This window comes from Macrobrachium rosenbergii, chromosome 22 (assembly GCF_040412425.1).
Source record: "Macrobrachium rosenbergii isolate ZJJX-2024 chromosome 22, ASM4041242v1, whole genome shotgun sequence".
Lineage (NCBI taxonomy): Eukaryota > Metazoa > Arthropoda > Malacostraca > Decapoda > Palaemonidae > Macrobrachium > Macrobrachium rosenbergii.
The window spans coordinates 23,597,219-23,621,172 of NC_089762.1; the positions used below are offsets into that span (position 1 = coordinate 23,597,219).

Here is a 23,954-nt window from a genome sequence, read left to right on the forward strand (position 1 = left end):
CATGAAATTAATATCGAACTGTAAACTAGGTTCTTCGAGGGGGGGAAAATTTTCACGCTTTTGTCAGTTGGGTCCTTTGAATCTCACGCTGACAATTTCGAGCATTTTAAAAATAAAACATTTTACGATCTACACAAATTGTGGAAAAATTTCCACACCCTTTTTAGGGGATTATTGTGGTCAAATATATTACTTTCTTACATCATGTGATTCATTGATTTATATTCTCGGTCATTTGCATAATTATATATATGTTCATATAATAACAACTGAATAAAGAACCATCAAAGAATGACTGTTTACGCGCCAATTTATGAATCGGCAAAAGTCGATCGAGCGATGCCTTGATTGATACATACAATGCAGACGATAACAGCGACAGCTTTAGGTTTCCGTCTAATTAAGGTAATTTAAATCTGCTTAGAACTGTTTTCAATGTAAAAAGTGGCTGTAATTAACTTGATAAGGAAAGTTCTTGGCAAAGTGATATTGCAAATGCATTTGATATTTTGATGTATGATAGTCTTATTATCAGTTTATACTGTAGCGTGTCAAGAGGCCCATGTAATGATAACCATTTAGGTCTTCAGGTTAAAATATGTTTACGGCAAACGATCTTTATACAGTAAAGGAAAGCAAACATTTTTAAATATACGTTAGATTTCCGATTGTTGAATGAATATAAAATTTAGGCGAGCGTAGAAGTCAGTGATATGGAAATGTGGCAACACTGAATGATCTTCCTATCAGGAGGTTATCGCCAGAGGAGGTCCCCGTAGGGGGTTAGTGCCGTCACTGCACCTCATGCGGCGCACTGTAGGCGTAGGCATTTCTTAAGGTATTTTTCAGCATCCCTTTGGCCCCCAGCTGCAAATCCTTTCTTTCCTTTTACTATACCTCCAGTCATATTATCTCTTCCATCTTACTGTCCACCCTCTCCCAACAATTGTTTGATAGTGCAACTGCGGGGTTTTCCTCCTGTTACACCTTTTAAAACCTTTTTACCCTCAATTTCCCCTTCAGTGCTGAATGACATATGTCCCAGTGCTTGGTCTTTGGCCTAAATTCTATATTCCACTCCTTCGCCAGAGGAGCAAGGACGAAGCCTTGCGTGACATTTAGCTCGTTATTTGCTTGTATAGGGGTAGGAAAACGTTAGTAAATATGAAAATGTATATAAGATTAATGATTACGCCTGTGTTTGATATTCTTATTTTCTGTTCAGTGAACATATGTTAATAGCATTAGGCCTAATCTACATATACGAAGAATTCCAAGTTTTGAAGAAAGATATAATGAGTACCATGACTGAAAATAGTCATATGTTATAAAGCATTATATTATTTACAAAATGAGATGAGCGTGTTTTTACGGAAATATGTCAAAATAACAAGATCATGAAAGGCAGTTGATAGAGACTTGTGTTATTTTCTCGGTGGGTTACAATGCCCCAAATATTCACTAATGTAAGTGTAGGCGTGTGTTAGAAATCTGCCTGTGTATCATTATCATTAATAAAGTTAACAGTTTAATTAAGCATAACTATTTTCTTTAAGTGAGTGTAGTGGTTTAAAGCCCCCAAACACATCCGCCATAATAAGAGTATGTAAATTACGCCTTGATGTTTTCTGTATTTCTTCAGGGTTTTCAATGACTACCAAGTGGAAATTTCGTGATGCTTGGCTGCATGAGACTACGTTTTAAGGAGTGGCTGAGTAATTGTAGAGAAGATCCATAAAAAGCAAGATGCCTGGTGTGTGACCTCTCATTCTCTCTTGAAATCCCTTCCCTGAAAAGGCAGCAAAGGGATAGCCAGAACCACAACAGGAATATGGTGCTTCAAGAACGTGGACCAGATAATGAGCGGGCGAACTTTAACATAGTGCCAAGAAAGCTGAACTTGAGATAAGTCTATTTTGTGCTGATCGTAACATACCATTGCTGACTGTTGACTGTTTAGTGGACCTCTTAAAAGATATAGCTCCAGATTCAGGAATAATTTAATCATTAAGATTAAAAAGAACAAAAGCTACCAGAATAGTGAAAGATGTTTCGAATTTCTCACATTCAGAGCTTATTGGGTTATTGAAGGTAACCAAATTTTCACTGATAGTCAGTGAAACCATCGACATCACAAACTCGAAGTGCTGTTCTATGCTAGGTAGGTTAAAAAAAAAACGAGTTTCACAATGGAAAGTAGACTTAGTCAATGTATGTGATGGGAGTACTAATGCAAGGGGCAGCACTTTAGAAAATCTATTTGATATTGTTAAGAACCATCTCATTGAAAATGGTATTTCAATGGAAACTTGATAGGCTTTGCTGCAGATCAGGGTTGCCAGTTGGCCATTTCATGGCCAAATTCTTTAAATGTAGCCATTATTTTAATAAGGTGGCCATAAAAAATGAGTTTGACCATTAAATGTACTCTCGAATGCTACAAATGCACACCAGCAAAACCCTTTAAGCGACTCAGACTGCAGAAAAAGAAACAAGATATTGAATATCTTGAAGAAGTGCTGTAAATTTAACAGCTGTGTTTCCCTGGAAGTATTTTAAGTTTAATTTAAAGTATTTTTGATGACATGTAATCGAATATATAGGAATGATTTATGCACAGTTAATTGTTGGTATGTTAATTCACACAATTCAGTCATTTTATATCTTTGGCCAAATATTTTTCCAAAGTGTTTGGCCAAAAGCCTTATGGGTTATCTGAAAGAATCTGATGATTTTAATGAGATGTGATTTTAGTATATTTAGTAGAGATTTTAGTCATATTCATTTTACATATTAAGTGTATATTTTAAATATAAAAAGTCTTATACATATTTATTTTTTATTGGTTTTATCTAATATCATTCTTTAATTTTTGCGTTCATATTTTAACACTGAATTTTAGCCTACTAGCATATTATCATTCACGTTTTCATTATCAATCATATCGTTAATTTATATATTTCATCATCATTACGGCGCTGAATTATCCTGGTGGGTTTCGGCGCTTGGTCTTCAAGACCTAAATTTCATAATCAGTCAATCAATAACGGTCAAACATGTGTTGTGTGACTGTCCAAAATATAACCAGCAGTAAAAATCAACGTTTGTAAGTGAATCAATGGGGGAAATTTTGTCAGAATCTTCTACATTTTCAATTATTCCAGTGCTAACATTCATGAGGAAGTGTAGTTTAATAGACAAAATATAAAAATAATTAAGTAAATAATAAAAATACAAAAGCCCGTAGGGCGTTTAATGAATTAAAAAAAATTAAATGTTATTTAATTTATTCTGACTTTTAATTTTCAATTTTCTAAAATTTTATTTTATCTTTTTAATTTATTTTTTTTATGTATGGAAACGAGCAAATGTATTTATTGTATACATGTGTTCCAGTGTAAAAGCATATACATTATACAGTTTTTTCTTTTAAATTTCACTTTCATTCATTCATCATCACGCGAATGACTTATTTGGTCCCAGTACTAGACCTGGTATTTCATCCTAATCCTTCGGGCCAGCCCTATGAGAGCTGATAGTCATCTCAGTGGTCTGGTTAAACTATCTTAATAATAATAAAAATATTACTCAAAAATATGTCACGGCGACTCTACGAAGCCGAAAAGTAACATAAAATGAAACGGAACGGTAGCCAAAGCAAGCAAAGTCAGCTGCATCTTTCAAAAGTCTTTGTGAATTTTATTTATATCATTATTGACAAACATTCATGTAAATCAGTCTTAATTGGCCATTCTGTTAAGATGCTACGTAAATTAAGAAAATAAATTTCAAGAGACTTATTCCATAGAATAGAGATGTAAAACATAATGTTTCTTTAATGCAGAATTTTCCATCCGAGTAAATGCTCCGCATCCGTCACGCAATGATTAAGAAACTACAACACAGATGGCGCCATACATTTCCAAGGACCCCAGGCGGAGAGACATACGACTGTTTCTGGGTCCCTGATTTTCCAACAGGAGACGAAGGCGAGTTGTATGTTTCCCACGTTAAGATTTGTTATAAGTCCATCCGGTTCGCTTTAATCAGTGGGATGTAATCAATTTCTAGGTGTAAGGTAAGTGACGCTCTGTTATTAAGACTTCTTTATATGTGAAGAGTTTTGAGGGTTGACTTAAATGTCAAGGTTTTCGTCTGAATTATCAACTAGAAATAGTTTCGGAATATGTTTTAGCCGTGGTTGTTGTAAAAATGCACTGTTGAAGGAACGTGGTGTGATGTGTAAGACCACGATTTTGGTTTGAATAAGGATTTCGTTTTGTCATTAATTAGTGTGCGGAGAGGTCTTGACAAGATTAGGGTAATTTATTCGTCAACACCATAGTAAAGGCAGATAGTAAAGTTTCCAAAATTCCAAATTTACCAGAACAACACGATGGTTTAGAACATTAACGCGTACTTTTACACAGGTGGATCAGACTTAAACTAGATTAACCCGCACTTCTGAGTTATGACAGTCAAACGAAATCCAGCAGCATACTCTACTGCCCAGTTAACAAAACCGGCGCTGTCTCATCCGCATTGCTGTATTGCAAATTTAAAGGGCCTTGTTCAAGCATTTTTTTTTTAAATGAGAACAGTGAATCGTAAAACGTATGTTTAATGTTGCGGTAACAAAAAAAGGAAAGACTTCAGTAAGCCAGTTACCGGTAATTTTTTTTGTAAAAAAAAATAATTTTTTTTTTCTAACTGCTGTCAAGGCAGTTACTCCTTAGCGAAATTTACGGTAGTTGCTAAATACAGATTTTAGCTTTATTCGCGTTGAGTTTGTAATGGTGCCAGGTGATTAACTTTCCGTCCCTTTTTGCCTTGGGAGCTCATGGTGTAAGTAAATTTATCTTTTAACATTGCCTTAAGGCTTCCTGCCACCTTAGTCCACCGATTCCGGAAGAACTCTTTATCATGAGGTCATTGATGGCTCGTATAACTGGCACTTGGAATAGCTTAACATCCGGTATTAAATGCCAATGCTTTTATTACTGTCATGTACAGTACAGTGTAAGTCCGGATGCAGTGAGTACTGTAATTGTTCATCACCACGATAGGACTAAAGCAGTGGTTCTTAAAATTTTTTGCCTTGCGCCCCCCTCTGCATTATGTCTAGACCCCACGCCCCCCTACCCCTGAAATTTTTGCCAACTATAATCTATAAACAATATGTTGTCTATTTGTATGCTATTATACTTATCATAACAATAAAAGACAATCCATAAACAAGATTTGAAATTAAAATTTACTTATATTTTGAATTTTTGACATGTTTTGAGATAATTAGAAAATATATGGAAGCAGTGATAACGTTTTTGGCAATTTTGTAATTATCACAAATTAAAAAAAATAGGCACCATCTGGCAACTCTGCTTGCGCCCCCTTGGAAGCCTCTAGGGGGCGCTCGCCCCAGTTTAAGAATCACTGGACTAAAGGGCAATGCTTTACTGGATCAGTGTAAGCCTAAATTTTAGAGCAGTCTTTTTAAGGTTGGTTTCAATTTTGCATAAATTCACTTTAGATAGCTTCTCGGTAGCATGTCTTTGGTTAGTGTCTTGTGACGAGTCTTCAACGACTTATGTTCTCATCACGGAGAAAGCAGTAGTTCAATAATATTATCCCACTGTCTTCGGCTATAACAGTATACTGTATGTGAATCTGTTCGGTTTACTGACTAGTTTATGGTGGAATTATACTACTCTAGTCTGTGTAGGTACCGCGTACTCTTGCCTCTTTTCAAAAGGTGCTACACGTGTCATGGGGCCAAGAATAGGTATTCTATTAATGGTGAGCGGTCAGAATACATATAAGGCTCGATACTATCCAATTCATGGCTTTTAAATTTGTTTATAGGCATAACTGGATACAAAACGCGTTACTTGTCGGTGCATTATGAAACCTCTATTTTAACAAGTCATTGCAGTAATTACTTAGTTTTAAGATTACTAGCACCGGCTCTGTTTTTTCCTTGACACTGTAACTTATACTGAAGAGTGTTTATTACCTGAGGATACCAGGGTCCATTTAGTGGCTCTGGAGGTTACCTGAGTTTGGATTCGGCATGCGCTTATTTTTTATTTTTTTTTTCGTATGATAGGCTATTGTGGAAATGTTGCCAGATTGTCCTGCAGTTTTCTTTAATTTCTCATGAAGTGTAAAAACCTAATTTAAAGGCTTCAAACTAACCAGTCCTACCTTCTTTATTTTGGTAGCTTTTGATAACGCGAGGATCAGGCATTATAAGGGCGCTGATTATACTTTGGTTACGTAATAGTAAATGCTATGGTATGGTTGCTGTAGTTCTTAAAAAAAAAAAATAATTAAATTCACTGAACGTATCCCATGTTGCTTTGTATTAAATACCACTAAGCATGAAGTTTTAATCGATCAGTTATTAAAGTAGGGTCTTGGTTTACTTCCATTTCTAGGGTATATAAAGAAAACTGAAAATGGTACACTCTCACTTGGTTTTTCATAACTATAAATGCAATGTTAGCGAAAGCGTGTCGACCCTTGTTTTTCCATGGCATTTTTTGTGATATATCCTTAATATTTCGGTTATATATCTGTATAGCAAAATTCTGTTTCTTAGAAAGCCTCCAGACTTGGGAGTTTTCAGTCATTACAGCTAATCTGTCAAGAAACATCGTTCCCAGTCTTTTCCTGATGGATTTTAGCGTCTGGAATCCTTCCTTTAATATCAACTGCTTATTGTAATGAAGGTTTACAATGTCTTCTACAAATTTTACTTGCGTACGGAAGTTTTATGGCATATGTTGATCGCGGATAAGACAAAAATAAATTTTGTTTGATGTTGAAAGTTAATCTATAGCAAGGTTTTGTACCTTATCAAATTTTAGAAGACTACAAAGCTGGTGGTTACAATCTTTGTACACAATCTACTACTTGACCTTTGAACGCTATTGAATATAGTTTGTAATTTTCTATACTCGAACTAGAAATTTAATTTTGTATTTTTACAGACTCAGGCAGTTTTGTTGCAAGTGGTGGTACGTCATGTAACGACTCTTCTGTTCTTAAAGCACGGAGGCCATCTCTTAATTCAAGACCACTCAAGACCCCTCAAGGTATGGTAAGAGTTCAGCTACTTTGTTAAAAAACTGACAGTTCTGAAAGGCAGATATACCTTGTTAAAAAATTTCCTAAATTCTCATGAATGTTAGTTAACTTCGAGAAATGTGTAATCTAAATTATTATTTTCAGATACGCTCGTGTTTGGCTTGAACATTGAACATCATGCATTGGGAACTATTACTTTAGCCGGTTGAATGATTTTTTACTGGAGCTTCGGTAGGAGAAACTCCAAACCAGGAAAACAATAACCGCGAGACCGTGTGATGGCAACTATTGTGGTAAGTGTGATCTTGATATTGACAATTTGGGACCGAATTCAGTGAACTTACTAACACATCCGATCTTTGTCCTTAACCTCAGTTTACTGTATGGGTATTTACATAGGTATTGGGTGGAACTGCCGATGTGGTTCAACAGTATTAAGTGGTGTTAACTGTGTAACCTTTGAAATATAACGTGGAAGCCTTGGAAAGGGTAGCTAGTCTCTAAAGAACATATTCTTGCCAATAAAGTACTTAACATGGTTGGACGCCTAAAGTTTGATTTTTGCTTTTTTTTCTTAATGATAAGTATTTAAGTAATGAAGTTAAATTTATAGGGTCACTCAAGGCTCTCAACCTTATGGCTCTACACCTTATGGCTCTACAGATGTAACTTGAAGTGACATACCATACCCCTCTGCATTATTTGCGTGAGTTTCATTGCTGTTACATGAATCATAGAACATAGATAAGTACCTACAGTGATGTGATGAAGAGAAGTCGTAAGTCATAAAACACTCGACTCTTTAAAGATTGTCATAATTGCCAAAAGTACCTATTCATAGAAAGCGTTGATAATTGCCAAAAGTACCTATTCATAGAAAGCGTTGATGCCATGGAAGGTAGGCTTCAGTACATTGGATTTCTGGACGGTAGATAGTTACTTTAATCTGTACGGTAAGCAGAAGTCCGTAAATCTTCGGTGGTTATATGGCGAGTGCAGCCTTGATATCGCCGTTTGGTGTGTGATCTCTTACCGATAAGGGGACAAAGTTTATGCCAGCGCTAACGACCACTAGATTGTTCTTAAGCCATGAGAGGATGTTGTTATAATGGAATTTGAGTATTTTTTAAGTGAAGATTAACGTATGAATATATTTGAGTATTGGTATAAATGGACGATGTGGCATAAATTGAATATGGTAAAATGGAAATTCTCATCCTAGTTTTGAAAGCAAAATTATATCCTGGTCGGCAAGTTTTATAGTACTGAACTTGAATGGAATCTGTAACAATGCTATATAGAATAACTTGAGCACTTTTTGTTTAGTGCCATTTCAGTTTGTTACCTTTGTTAAATATTAACGCCTAGTTGGGATATAAGATATATCAATCATTGGCAGGCTGAATAGTGAATACGTATTTTTTTTTTTTTTTTTTGCAGGACAACTTGTTAGTAAGAAAGTCAGTTGGCAAATGTGACGTAACAAGGTTCAGATCATTGTATTACCTGGAATGCGGTAACATCATGAATGTTGACGTGAACCACTGAAGATTTCACTGTTGACACAATTGACCGTTGAAATACTACAAATACATTAACGTTAGCTAAAATAGGTTATTGATGTTTGGTGTAAGTACGCTTCATCGGTGAAATATGGTTGTTTTTGGGCGGGTTTAGGCTAATTTGCATTTGGTGTAGGTTAACGATTTTCTGGAGGCTGAGGCCAGTAACTAGACAGCATAATTTTTGCCTTTAAATGGAATGAAATTGTTTAATCTGGTAAGTTTGGGCATTGTTAGCATTACGGTAGTTGACCTCCCAGAAATTTACTATAAATGAAAGTTTCTTACATTGGAAATAACTTAATTTTTTAAACTTTTCTATTTGATTTGCTAAGCTAAACTTTTTGAGTAGATGGTGTTCGGGGAACAAATTGTATGTAAATATTTAGTACAGAAGAGATAATTTAATCAAAACCATTTAACTTTTCTTGGAAGTGGAGTTTAAGAAACTTTCACCTATCATCTCAGTAGTTTCTAGTTTGTCTTTTTACATGAAATACTTTTTCCTTAGGAATAAGGACTGAAATTATATTTTAATAGGTGGTGGTGGCGATTGGCAGCTGCTTCCAGGATATTCATTCGAAAAAAAAAAAAAAAGTTGTGGTCTCTCTTCCTCTTCCAAGTGCTGGAAGAAAGCTTCGAGAATAACGTCAACTGCGGCTGCGTTAAATCGCCAACGCTGAGTAAGTATTGAGTTTACTGATGTTCAGTTTTTAAAAATTATTAGACTGACTGGTTATGAGGTTTCTTTCTAACCTAGAAATTTCTTACTAAAACTGATTATATAATACAGAACGGATTAAATATATCAGTCGATTAGCTGTAATTGTAGTACAGTAAGTTCCCAAATTTGAGCCACTTTAGGACAGGTTACTGCTGTTTACAACGAAACGCTCCACATGTGTGACGAAATAACTTTACTTTACATACAAGGGTCTATATTGAAGTTGAGTGAACTTCATGTGTTAGTTATTTATTTACCTTTTATTTTCAGGTGTAGCCCGGTATGGCTGCATTATAGGGGTTGAAAAATACTCGGCATCCTCTGCTAGTAACTGAGGACTAAACCTGGGTAGCTTGAAGCTGAAAGCAGGATGAAACGATATATGACGTTGGAAATCAAGGGCAAGTTCAACGAAGTGAGCTTGAGAGAGATAGAGAAAAAAAAATAAAGTATGATGAGTGGAAGAAACTCGGGAGTAGAGAAAAAAAATAAAGTATGATAATCATGAGTGGAAGAAACTCAAGAGTATCTGCAGGCCTAATTGAGTTTGAGGAAATAATACCGTATCCGCAGGCCGAAAAGTTTATATCGACTGCGTTTCTAGACTAAGCACAGTACTTTTAACATTTACTAGACTCCAGGTAAATACAGGGTATTTTTGCTATTTGTGAAAAGTCCTAATAGTACCGTACTATTTATTTTGGCTTATCTACAGTTACTTCTTGCGGTTAAGTTACACATAACACAAGGAATTACATAATGGATTTCTGAATTTTGTAATTTATTGTAATTTAAACCTTAATATATTGAGTTAGAGGGGTTCTCTATTAGGTTAATTTTCTTTATAAGCCCCAAAAATACCTTTTTGTCCCTTTATCATTTACGTTAACCTAAAACTGAAAAGTTTCAATAACTTCTGCTTCATCTTCCGTCTCAAGCTTCCATCCTGCCGCGCGGCATATAAGTACAACAGTTTGAGGTGCCAATTTTCCACCCGGCCGCGTTGATTTCTGGGGCACGTACTTCCAGCTAGCTTTCACTGGGCCGCACCACGTACCTCCCGCTGCCTTTCACTCTTTGCACATTTCTGCTGCAGGCTTCCACTCTCCCACGGGTCCCTAGGCTTCCCTTAACTGGCCCGAGCCACGTCCCTCCAGCTGGCATCCACACTCTTGCAGTTAGCTACCGGTAAACAGGCTCCATGATAATGTGCACCTCCCAGTAAGCCGAGGTTATCAAATAACACGCATCTGTCTGCATGTTCCCTTAAGAATGCTCGACTGCTAACACCCACCAAACTCTTTCGTAGTCTCTCCTGTAAAAAAATGTATCTTGTAATTTCCTTCATTCAGTTTCTGAAACTATTAACATGCCAACATAGCAATTAAAATTAATTCAAGCTTCAATGATCTTAAAAAGAACTAATAGAAAAAACTCCAAAAATATTTACCCTAATCACGAACACATTGCAGACCGATTTCAAATTTATATCTTCATGCATATAAGCCTAATAGCTAAAAATTTTCTTATCAAAATTATATATGTAGATTGTTAGCAACTGTATAATCATTTATTATACAAACTTTCACTATGTCTAATGGCCTGTCAGCACTAGCGGGCGTGCCTGTCGGGCATTTCCGGCTATTTAAATTTTCTCTCGCCTCTGAAGCAGTGTCACCAGGCAATCACATCGTTCTGGCTCCATACTCGGTCGGTCAGTTGGTGTTTGGTTCAACGGCTTTGCCTAGATTGCTCACTTATTCAATTGTCACCTACTCACTCACGTTCGTGGCCGCCACTCGCCTTCCCAACTTTGTATAATGGGACGGGTTATGGGAACAATGTTTGCCTGTCGGGCAGTGACCGCTATTGTGGACAGGTCTAGTTTCTTAGCCTAACGTCCAAATTTTTAAGTGTACAGGTAAATTTACATGACTACACTGAAAACCCAAGGGATTTATCAACAATTATAACTAAAAAAATCATTAAATACCCAGTCTACCAAAAATAAAGAATACCATTCCTTTTTCAGAGTTTTAATAGATATTCACTAACGCCCTTAGCTTGACCTTTGAAAGCAATACCGATATTCGTAAGTATTTAAATCCGTGACAACTTTTAAAACTAGTGTAGGTATATTTTAATAATCAATACAATATAGTGGTATAAAATTAAGTATATTAGAGTTCAATATGGAAAAACTCGAAATTTTCAACTAAGTTTTCATGCGTTCAAGATTTTTTGGAATGTCCAAAAAATCACAAACGATAATGCAAAGTAAATTCACCAATCATGAAACTTACTTCGTACAGTCCATTGTAGAGGCAGCAAAGTGTCCGGTATTGTCCTCCAAAAGTATTCCCATTGTAGACTAACACAAACCATCTGAGAGGACAGCTTGGTATCCTGGAACGGAATGTAAGATACAACTTCCATACATTTCTGCGTTTACGAAATAATTTAACTTTCAACTGATTATCCGTTCATCCGTCATTACTTATGCCCAAATTTTAAGTTCTATAATACCCAGATTTCTTCCTACATAAGCGTTAAAATAGTCATCTATTCTTACAGAAACCGGCTTCCTCCAAAGCAAATATCTCCTGAACTGTTTCGGTAACAAGGATCAAAATTAGACTTGAAAATTCGAGGCCATTTTCAGCCCAACTGACTGGTAGTGCCGTCTGTGCATAGTGTGGTGCACTGTGGGCAATACAGTACTAAAGACAGTTCGAAGCAAAGCATAGCCTACCTTCGGACCCTAGATACACCGACCTCGTCGTAGCTTTATCTGTTCCCACTTTCTTCCACCAGAAAATTTGTCCAACTACTTTTCACTCTTCAGCGCTTCATGGTCAAAGTAGTGCTATGTTTAGCTGTATACCCACACTTCCATAAATCGACCCCCGAAGGAGCGGTGGGGGTTAGTGCCGTCAGTGCACCTCACGTGGTGCATTGTAGGTATTACTTGAGATTTTTGCAGCGTGCTTTCGGCCCCCAGCTGCAACCCCTTTCGTTTCTTTTACTGTACCTCATTTCACATTCTCTTTCTTCCATCTTACTTTCCATCCTCTTCTAACAATTGATTCATAGTGCAACTGCCAGGTTTTCCTCCTGTTAAACCTTTAAAACCTTTTACTGTCAATTTCCGTTTCAGAGCTGAATGACCTCATAGGTCCCAGTACTTGGCCTAAATCCTATATTCAGTTCAATTCATAAATCAAATCGGGGTTATGTTCACGATATACTTTTTTTTTAACTTACAAAACTATGGTTGACATTACTGTACCGGTTATGATTAATGATAACTAATATGTTCTGCAGAAGTTCACTATTCACGTCAGTCACTGGTACTTTCTAGACTGTAATAAATACTTTGTGCAAAATGCCCAAAATTTAAAAAAGTTACACAGGAAATCAGCATGGATTCAGTAGATATGGAGACAAGCATGCAATATCATCTGCTAAACTGAACACTCAAGACTGCAGAGTTGGAACTCTCGCAATAAACGTTTTTACTACCTCTAAGAGGTGGAGCCGGTTTTTGAGCTGTCTTGAGATTAAAAATTCCACTGTACACGGGTACTTCGTGATAGCAATGATGACTACAAATAAAATCCAAGAATAAATTTTTAAGCAAATAGTCACATAATCCCAGATTTTCGTAGACGACTTATACCAAATCGGTGAACTTTCCGTAACTTATGAAAATATAAAAAATATTTTAGGCTGCATCTCTAGACGTTTGTATTGTCAGACATTTGAAAATAAAATCACTGATAGATTGCAGAGTTCAGAATAAAAATCTTTAAATGTTTACTAGATAACATCCATTTATACCATGTCCTACTAACCCAACATTTAGCTGTACTGTACCTCCCATCCTAATCGTTATTTCAAAATTCTGTCAAATTTCAGAACGGTTTTGAAAACTAAAGCAGCAGCCACACTAACAGATTGCTAAAAAATCTACAGCTATAAAGAAAGTTGTAGTCAAGGGTGCCATAACACACTACCTAGGCATTATTACTTTTCTGTCTTCCCCTTAGGAGGGTACTGCCACTGACCTCACGTGGTGCACTGTAGGCATTACTCACGGTTGTTGGCAGCGTCCCTTCGGCCCCTAGCTGCAACCCCCTTTCATTCTCTTTCTTCCATCTTACTTTTCACCCTCTCCTTACAATTGATTCATAATGCAACTGCTAGGTTTTCCTCCCGTTACACCTTTCAAACCTTTTTGCTGTCATTTTCCGTTTCAGCACTGAATGACCTCATAGGTCCCTGCGCTTTGCCTTTGGCCTAAATTCTACGTTCCATTCCATTCTTTTTCTATCTCCGCCAATGTCAATAAGGCAAAAAAAAAAAGTGGTTGAAACTAAAGGCAAGTTAGCTCTAAGCCATCATGCTCTGCACCCTTGACCATTGCAATGACTAGAGCCATGAGAAATATACTTGTGAAAAAAAGATATCGTTGCAAAATATTTTTCTGGTGTTTATATATTCCGTCAACATCGCAATTACCTTATTACGTAGTTTAGCGCGTTTCGAAACTACCAACAGAATACGAGGTAAGCAACTATCGCTAAAAAGTGGCATTTGATATTCATTTTGCAAACGCACATTCATTATAGTCAATATGGTGTAGGGGCAAAAAATAGTTTATTTAAGCGGACTGGCTTAATAACTCAGGTTGGTTATATTAATTCGTGAAGCAACAGTAAATATTCACACAAGACTTCTGCAGTGCCACCTCTTGCACTGAGATAGTTTTCATTTGAAATATCTAAATTCCAAACCTCTCCCATTCAAATCACATTTATGCAACCTTTCTCTTGGATTTCTTAACACCCTACCAGTATTATTTACCCTCCAAAATGTACTGTTTAAGACAACCTTATTGCATTGAGCCTTCAACAGTCTACAGATCTAAATTAGTACTATTGAAACAGTAATGTATACAACATAGGTCATGAGAATCTAGAACAGGTTTCTTTTCTTAACGTGGTGCAAAAACAATTTTAATTTTTATCAACAAACTCACTATAACCCATAAACAATGCTATAAACAACTGCATATGATCTTAATATTAGTTCTGAATAACCTCTACCGCTGCTCTCAGTAAGTGGTCAACGTAAGGCCTTTGCAAAATCAGCTTCCACACTATGAACACTTTACAGCTAAATTTAGCTATAAAACTATACACTTGTGACAAGTAGGTTGTCGATAGTTTTCACAAATAACTGTCGAAAATTTCAAAACAATCTTAATTACCAATAACTGAAGTAACTGTACAGAAGGGTCTTTCAAGTTCTATGATGTACCCAAGTTGCTAATAGCGATAGTCATACAAATACCCAAGATAATGGAATAGGCAGAAGCAGGGCCCAATCTTGAAGCTAGCAAAAATCCAGCATCATGAAAAAGAAATGTCTTACTTGAACATAAGTCTAAAATAGTGGCGATTCTTTAATTATACCGGCCTTTTGGCACCAACGGGCCCCGACTATCGACATTAGTGGTATTGCAATATCAAACAATACATTGCTAGACATGTCACTTGATTTCAATGACTTGAGACAAAATTAAGCAGCTTTGAAGTGTCCCCACATATCGTTTCAACGAGGTTTAATAGGGGAAATACAAGAAAATGCGTGGAATGAGGTTTGACACTGGATATTCTACTTCGAATGTACTCAAAATAGCACAAAATTAACCTGTTATGATGGATAAACTAAAATAGATAAAAAAATACGTATCAGTTACCTAGAGATAAAATCTGAAGTTCATATTTCAAAATTGAATACAGAGGTATAACTATACGTGCAGAAGGAAAAGGTTTTCGAAGATAACTAGTAAGAAGAAAAAAAAGTCTGTCCCGATAGACATGTCCCCTTGGTTCCAAGCCAAAAACCACCACTTTTGTTTCGGTAGGCGGGACAATTCGTCTAAGAGGCGCTGATCACTGCTCTCCAATAATTCTAGTTCATGCGTGGAACAAAATCAACTTGCCACTTTAAACATCAGTTGACAGATAAATTCTGGCATAAAACATACGCTAGTGACAACAGGTAACTAGTAATGTGTTAAAGTTTTTCAAGTAACCACGCAAAACTTCGCTGAACAGGCACATATCGCCTCTATAATGAAAGACATTCAAACTTACCGTAGTTAGAATGTCAGTGATAATTTTACCCAGTACACCAGCATTACAACACAACCTTGAGCAATAGTTACGGAAGGACTAGCACAGAAGTATATCCAAAGTCCTGACAAGGTACCAAAGCTGCTATAGCGATAGGTACACAAATACTATTGATTGACAGAGGCAGAGCCTAACCTTGAAACCAGGAAGATTCCAGCGTCAAGATAGATGGTCAAAGCAAGTCCCCTAGTTGTAAATACTCTGAAATGTGATTATTCTTTTTAAGTTACACTGGCCTTACGGCACCAATGGCTCCAGCTATCTACATCAGAAACAAATAGAAGAACGATCGCCAGCCATGTCACATGTGGAAACTACGTTTAGATACCTGGGATGTGGTTTTAATAAAATTTAGTCTTATTTCGGACAATATTAACCAAAAGTAGGGCTGAAATTATAATGAAGCACTTCCTGGAAGTAGATCCTCTTTCAAACAGGCTTCATTAAAAAGAATGGCTGGCTGCGTGCCGTTCAGTTTATGTTGCGGTATCAGTCTCTCGAATGAGCTTCCATAAAATCGGAACTTCAGCTTGAAATGCGCATCAATTATTTCAGCAGTTAAAACAAACTTTTTACGTGCAGAAGATATGAGGGCCCAGAGAAAACTACTCAGAAGTCATAAAAATCCTTCAGATATGTCCTTTCGTTTCAAGTCAAAATAAATAGCGGTAATTCTAAGCCGGCGGTCTGTGGTGAGCTAGCCTATGGCAATTGACGTTTTCCTATGTTACTTTACCTGCTGAACAAGAATTTAAAATAATTTTTGGCGGTCGGTTGTCACTAAAATGTAATTGACCCTTGAAAACTGCACGTCTGTACCAGTGGGTTGCACACAGCTCAAGAATAAATTACAGTTTAGCAGCAGCCGACAGGCAAAATATTACCTTAAACTCTTGTAAAGCAAGTAAAATAACATGGGAAAACATCAATTGCCATAGTCTAACTCCACTGCACACTATTCGAAGCTTTCGTAAATGTGAAACAAAACATTACCATTTCTGCTTTCAACTGGTGGCCTCTATAGGTCGCGTGGCAGAATGGCACTGCGCGCCTCATCTGCATTTTTAAAGATTTCTGGCAAGCTTGTAGGCTCTGGCAAGAGGTAATTACTTTAAATTCTTGTTCAGCAAGTAAAATAACATAGGAAAATGTCAGTTGCCGGTCTCTCTCAGTTCTCGCCAAGAGCAGAAAACCAGCAGCTGCTGTTTCGTGAACCGAAAACTACCGCATGAGTGTTAAGGCTTAGAATCAACAGTACTAGTAATGAATGAAGTGCCTTTGGAATGGCTCCTGCTATCCATTTATTCGCCCTTTTTACGCTTGTTTTTCGTGTTCCAAATGACATAACAGGAAATACAACAATAAGGTACCCAAACCTTTTCCCAAGTTATTTACCCCACCGAAAACCCCGAATTCCCAACTGGTCCCCCTTACTGTAAGCTATTCTCTAAAGGGTTTTACCACACCCAAAACCCCGACTCCCAACGGGTCCCCTTTACCGTCTGCTACAGTTCTAAGGTAATTCACAGCTTAATTACATTTGACCGTCAAAATATTACTTTAAATTCTTGTTCAGCAGGTAAAGTTCTATACAAAACGTCAACTGTCATAGCCTAGCTCACAGCGGACAGCCGTCTTAGATCTACCTAAATAGCTAAGAATCAACCTTAATATCATACCAGTGTGATGTCATAACCAACAAATGCTTACGAGCTGCCAGTATGGCCAACAATCCATTCTGGCATAAGACCAGCTTAATGTCGACACAAAGCACTGTTGCACAAAAACGTTAGCAGAGGATAGTAGCTTGGAAAAAATGTGAAAAGTTCGTAGCCACAGAATTTAGTTTTCTAGAACCAAGAAATATCCGGGACAGATGTACAGTACTAGATCAAAAAAGTTTGTGCAAACATCAAATTAGAATTGGGCTTTGCCACTAACTCATTTGTTATACTTTCAATCCATAAAAACCTAGTATTTATTCGGATGGGAAACTGCAACCTAAATATAACATGAAATCTAGTACCAAACTAACAAATTCGTGGGCAAACACCTCTGTTCGGTCTGGCTAATATCCAAAGAATACTGGGTCTGGCTACAGTTAATAGAACTCGTTACGTCTTCAAGACTGATACAGATCTCCCACTACAGGGGTTACATCACACTGACTCCCTTTCCTATTTCCTTCAGAGTATTAACGGTTGTGTCCACTTGATCCCTTGCATTTAAATATCCACCTAAACGTTAATAAAAGGTATTAAGTCAGGAATTCCACTTATTTAAAGTGTTTGGCAACATGAGTAATGTAACAGTCGAACTTTAACACCGTAATTCTTAAATGCCCAAACATGGTGTCGTACATCACTATACCTTTATGTAATCCATTCGGTCATGTATATAATGAAAAATACTGCATCATATAAGCCCTCCTCACTTTTCCCTTTCCATACCCGCACGGAGAAAGTTCTCTATTGGCATAAACGTGGCACAAGCTACAAATTTTATCTTCACGCATGCACGGTTGAACGAAAATAAAGCTAACTTCAACATCAGATCTATTCTCAGAAACTACACCCACAAAAATTGAACGTATCCATAGAATGATATGAATAAGGTGTAGCAAACTTGTTCGCACATTACCTGGTCTCCCCTCTTTTTCCCTTTTTATTTCCGTGCGTAAACTGACGTAAACCAGACATTTACTCCGTTCACTATAAAGGAACTGGGCGCATTCGTGAATTTTATCCCTCGTAATCGAACTGGGTCTCTAACCATTCCATAAACATACCAAATCATCACTTGAAAATTTATTTTACTCAGACTTACAAGAAGGCCACGGTAAAAGATATTGTAACCACTCGGGTTTACGTACAAAGACTGAAAAAGCCTGATCTTGGCACGACATTGATTCAGAAATATCAATCGATCATACTGAGAATCATACATCACAGAGCTTGAAGCACGGTGCTGGGATATTGACACTACGAAGTCCTAAAGATAACGATGTTACGTCACTAGATTCCTGGCCTGATTTTACCTCAGGATTTAACAGATATACAAAAAATATTAACGAACCACAACAAATACACTACATACCGTTAAAACATCCGCAAAACGCTGTACGTCTTTTCAAGTAGTAGGATTTCAAGCAGTAAAATAAAGGAACTTCGTGCTTTATAAGAATTTCCCAAGCACTTGAAGCACCTTACACTTAAACTCGTCACGGTCACTTGTTAAATGACGGCGACGTCTTCCAGAGGTGGCAACTTCCTAAAGAATTACAAGGACGCCGAAACAGTGTAACGAGCGTTTGTTGGTTTTGTGTCCTTGGAAAACAAGTATTGCCATCTATGTACAGTATAAACATTTCAACAAATTGATTTATTTTGAAGCTGCAAACGGGAATACCTCCCAGAATTATACGCAACTAGATTGATTAATCAACAATGAAAAGTAATACTAATATAGCAATTTTATCCCTTACAAAATCAAGTTGAAATCATCTTCTGAGCTGAACTTATGTATACAGACTGACGATTAAAACAATGGCTGATGTATTTTTTTTTTATTTCGCTGGCGATACATCAACAAAAGTCAGGAACACTGTCGAAAAACAGAAAAGATACTGTGATGCTCACACAATGAGGCACAGTTTTACAACTTATTCAATAAAATTAAAACACACACACACACACACACACACACACACATATATATATATATATATATATATATATATATATATATATATATATATATATATATATATATATATATATATATATATATATATATATATAATATATCCTAATACTGGTTATATATATATCAGAAGGATCCTAACTATAGATTTTCTAGTAGTTTGTGAGGTAAATTGACATACTTTCATTTCTGGGGTAATAACTTGGTTAACTGATTAAAATAATTCTTTTATCGAGTGATAATCGGTTTTCTGGGGTGTGATGCATGAAAACGAGTGAAAAACGGGTATGTAAAGTATCCTAACTAGGATGCCGGGTCGCATATTACCGAGATGTATACTAGTATTGCACCAACCCCAGTTTTTTTGCCATGCACCTTGATTAGGTTAGGTTGGGTTGGGTTAGATTAAGTTAGTTTAAGTACCCTCAGAGTAATTTGGGTGTGGGAAAAGAAATGAGATTATTTTCAAGAAAATTCTATGGTTAGTTTTTACGACATGACGTCCTGCTTTTTTCAGGAAAAGGTCCCTGGCTGGTGTAATACTCGGTTACATCTCGGGAAAATGCTGGACCCCTTAACCTGATCTTGCTGTAAAGATTGGGTTTCTCACTAGAGTTCCACATCACCGTCAGATGTAAAGCCGTTGTAGTGGCTTATCCACACATTGACGACGGAAAGGAATATCAAATTCGACAGACTTGCATTAAAAATAATTATTGGAAAAACTACCTTTTACTAATTTTAGAAATCCCGGTGCTATTGAGAACTATAAAATAACTTACTTCACGACAATAAAGTTCCTATAATGGTTTTGGAGACAATAAAAAACATCTGGGAATTAACTTTCTCCAAAGATTCCAGTAAGTCAGAATACACTATAGATAACTTTGCATGGTATCGTTACATCCAAGGTCTAGTAGACTTGGTTGCATCGAACTGCATGCAAGAGTGCTTAAAGAAAACTATAAACAAATGAATAAGAGAAAATCATCATTAACGGGACTAAAGCATGACTGAAATGGGGAACTTCAAACTAAGATTAATTTATCTGTCACCTAGTTAAAAGTAGTTTTGCTGCAGAATATGTAAATTATTGACAGTGTAAAATATCGTCCCTTTATGTTTATAGAAAACTATGAATTTAATTCATAAATAAGCTATCATGAACACCTAAGCAATATGCAGTTCAAGATGGCATAGTTAAATCAACAAAATTTACTAAATACGTTGAGTTCCAGTGAGCTTTAAAAACGAATATGCACTATAGATATAATTCAATACACATTTTAGAACATTTCATCATCGCGACATACAAAAAAATAAAAATAAAAAAGAAAAAGCGTCAGCCAGAGCTTTGATATTCCTGACATAATCTTTGGGTTCTTTTTCTTCTACGCTGTTTGTTGTTGCCATCAAACCTCTTACGAATTTTGTTAAAATAAATGCAATTCGATTAATTCTGGAAACAGAATCAACACCGCATTTGCTCCATCCTCTGGGTATCGTAAAATTAACGTTTGGTTCTACTGAAAGATACAAGTAAGGTTTGCAATACAATCAAAGGAAAATATTATTGTGCTCAATACTGGAGTACTGGAAAACTGGAGCACCTGTACTACTGAAGTTTATCTTACAGCAGTTACATCATTGACATAAATGGTAGCCTGATATAATAGTAAGATAAGATACCTCTCTTCCTGGCTGTGATGGGCATGCATTCCGAAAAAGCAACGACTATAAGTACGGTTGTCTTTGTGATCTGATTTGCCAAGTAAGACAAGGATAGCAACGTTAAACCATTTCAAGTTTTTAAACTTTACCACAAATAGTATGCAGACGAATTTGAAATTAGGTAACACTCTAATTATCATAACGGAAACTCCTATGAGCCCACAATGGTCCAACATACAGTACATCATTAAAATTATTATTCTATGTTACTTTTATGCCAGTTCATTAAAGCAAAAATATAACTCAAAAAAATTGTTTTATTAAGGTGCCTTTACATAATGGTACAATTATTTTACCATCAACTTAGGATGGGGCATCACATAATACCTGTACAAGAAGATTAAAATTTTTATTTTTTGTATCATAATGCAAGTACTAATATAATAGAGAGTTAGAGTGTCCATTGATTCCATTGTGTCCATAGATCATGTGCCCCCTTCAATGATGTTTGGCCACCCATAAGTAGGCTGGTATAAACCACTCTTCCTAATTGGTCCACATGAATAAAAGTAATATGGAACAAAGATCTTATTTAGCCCTTGGGAAAAATAAATTATAACTTTAAAATTACTGGCTTAGGAAATATAAAGGTTCATATTTTCAGTTTTGCCGTTACCTGTTGAAAACAAAATATCTGTCAAAATTCAACCTTGAAGATGCATGCTACTTTATTTTCTCAATCTAGGCATATTCTGTCATTTTTTCCCTTTTCTCTCTTTTCCCATCTTCCTTTTCCTCTCTACCACTTCATTATCTTCCTTCATCTTCCAATTCTCCCACATTCTTCTTTAGCCTTCTCTTTATTAGTTCTCCTTGTCTTCCTCCTCCATTCCAAGTTCTTCTCCCATCTCTATTCCTTCCTTCCTTCTCCTTCCGTTTTCTCTTTTCTGTTCTCTTTCATCTGTTTTTCAACCTTTTCTAACTTACCACCCTCCCATTCTTTGCATTTCCATGTTTTATTTCTCCTGATTTTTAGATCCTTATTTATATTCTTAAGTTTACTTCTCTCCACTTGCTCTCCTATGTTTGATAACTGTAATTAACTGAACAATTCACTGAGTGAAGGAGACTCCTTACAAAAAAAAAAAAACCATGGTCTCTAATCAGCAACTTGGCTTTAATAAAGCTGAAAGAAGCAAAACAAATAATCCTTAGTATTCATTTGTTAGTAATAGACGTTAGTAATAAATTTCCCTGAGAAGCATTAAAAATAAAAAAGAGGTAAATATGTGGGACATGAAGACAAAAATTTCACAATTTACCCCGAATGGAATGACGCACAGAGGGAAAGAGTAGGGAAGGGGGTGTTTTGTTATTTCATTAAGATCGTGTTGATTAGGTTAGGAAGGAATCACTCAAAAATTACATGATGGGGGTCCTGCAAGGGGGGGGGGGGAGAATGGAATCTGTAATATATCACCTTACTCTAAACACTCCAATGATGCAAGTTAGATTACTCTAGCATCCCTACTTCTTTCAGATTGTTTATAAATAACCATCAAGTTCATTCAGATTGCTAGACTACTCTAGAGGACTTAACAAAATGGTTATCTTCAGTAATGAACAGCTAAAATACCAGTAAGTTCCTATTCAGTAGTGTTTCAAAACTCAAAACCTTAATATACAACAACACTATAATAACCTTATGTTACAAAAGACAATTGAGATAAAACAAAATTAATCTGTCATTATGAAAGACTATTGAAATCAAATTGTTTAAACCTTCCTCATAACTGCATGATAATTTTAACAATAAATTCAACTACTATAACATATTGTACTACATTTAAGATTAAATGAAATCTGTAGATGTCATCGTAAACTGAACTACAAAAGCAAATGCAAAACGTGAGACAGGCAAAGATTCAAGTTAGTCCATCTGAAGATGAGAGACAGTTCCTGATTTAATGTTGTACAATCAAACAGTAGAGGTCTGAGTTAAAATTTGCAGTCTTTTCCATGCAGCTTTGGCCACTGGTTGGCAGGAGCATGCATCCTCAGCGACCATCCTGAGTACTTTTCGTGAAAGTTTGCTACTGTTTTGTTCTTATAGAGGTGGTGTCACTCAGGGTTGCCCAGGAACCAATATCATATTCCAAGGGGATATTTTGTTGAGCCACATGAAGAATGTACCATCAGCGCATGTAGATTTCCACAGAGCTAATCATGCAATCCATGCCCCAGGATCTGCTGATATCTTCTGGTGTTCTCTGTATTCAACAAAACTAAATCTTGAACCTTGATAGGGCATTCTATTGAAATTTCAATGTCACACAAAGGTGAAGGGCTCGTCAGTTCAGGTTTTTGCGAACCACCAGTGTTCCACTGAATATGGCATAATTCTCCCAGAGCAACTGACTTTCGTGGTTTTTTCCTGTGCTTAGAGAGAGAGAGAGAGCAAGGCTGATGTTCCTTATGTACAGCAGTCTGGCTGGAGTGGGAGTGAATGAGGCTTCCAGATCATTGCTGCTAAGATAAGGACTGGAGTAGTTATTTATCATGGTTTTGACCACAGCTAGGACAGTTCATTTATAACAACATTAACTTCCCTGGGTATGTAGTTATGAGACCATCAAAAGACTGATTAATTATACATAAAACCCATCTTGCCAAGGTGCTTGAGGAACGATGCCCAGCTAAACAGGTGTGTGTTTCAGATTTATCAGTGAATTGTTGGCTGCAGTGAACAGGGATTTGGGGAGTCTGTAATGTGCTGCAGCCTGGTGGAATAGAGGATCTTTGATGTTGTAAGAGTTTTGCAAACAAATGAGGCTACAGCATGCATTTAGCACACATGAAGAAACATGTACCTCCATCCAATACCTTTATTGGACACACTAATGTTTACTGTAATGTCCAGTCTTGCACACTAGAGGGGCTTCATAAGCTATACTCTCCCCTTCGGCAAAGGAGGAAATCCCAAAGATTGGAAGGGACATTCTG

The 23,954-nt window shown here is 36.5% G+C and overlaps 2 long non-coding RNA genes across 4 annotated transcripts; one reads left to right on the forward strand and one right to left on the reverse strand.

Moving 5' to 3' along the window:
* Positions 1 to 1,637: 1,637 nt before the first annotated feature.
* Positions 1,638 to 11,071, forward strand: LOC136850655 (uncharacterized). Of its 3 annotated transcripts, XR_010856676.1 has the most exons (6): positions 1,638 to 4,078; positions 6,993 to 7,097; positions 7,234 to 7,382; positions 8,530 to 8,718; positions 9,192 to 9,334; positions 9,646 to 11,071. It is a non-coding gene; the product is annotated as an uncharacterized lncRNA (long non-coding RNA). The 3 variants fall into 3 exon arrangements; XR_010856675.1 differs by lacking the exon at positions 8,530 to 8,718 and having other exon boundaries at positions 1,646 to 4,078; positions 9,646 to 9,724; XR_010856677.1 differs by lacking the exon at positions 8,530 to 8,718 and having other exon boundaries at positions 1,647 to 4,078; positions 9,275 to 9,334; positions 9,646 to 9,724.
* LOC136850656 (uncharacterized) lies at positions 10,373 to 18,817 on the reverse strand. Its single transcript, XR_010856678.1, has 3 exons — positions 18,675 to 18,817; positions 11,679 to 11,781; positions 10,373 to 10,690 (listed from the first exon to the last, which is right to left on the reverse strand). It is a non-coding gene; the product is annotated as an uncharacterized lncRNA (long non-coding RNA).
* Positions 18,818 to 23,954: the final 5,137 nt, after the last annotated feature.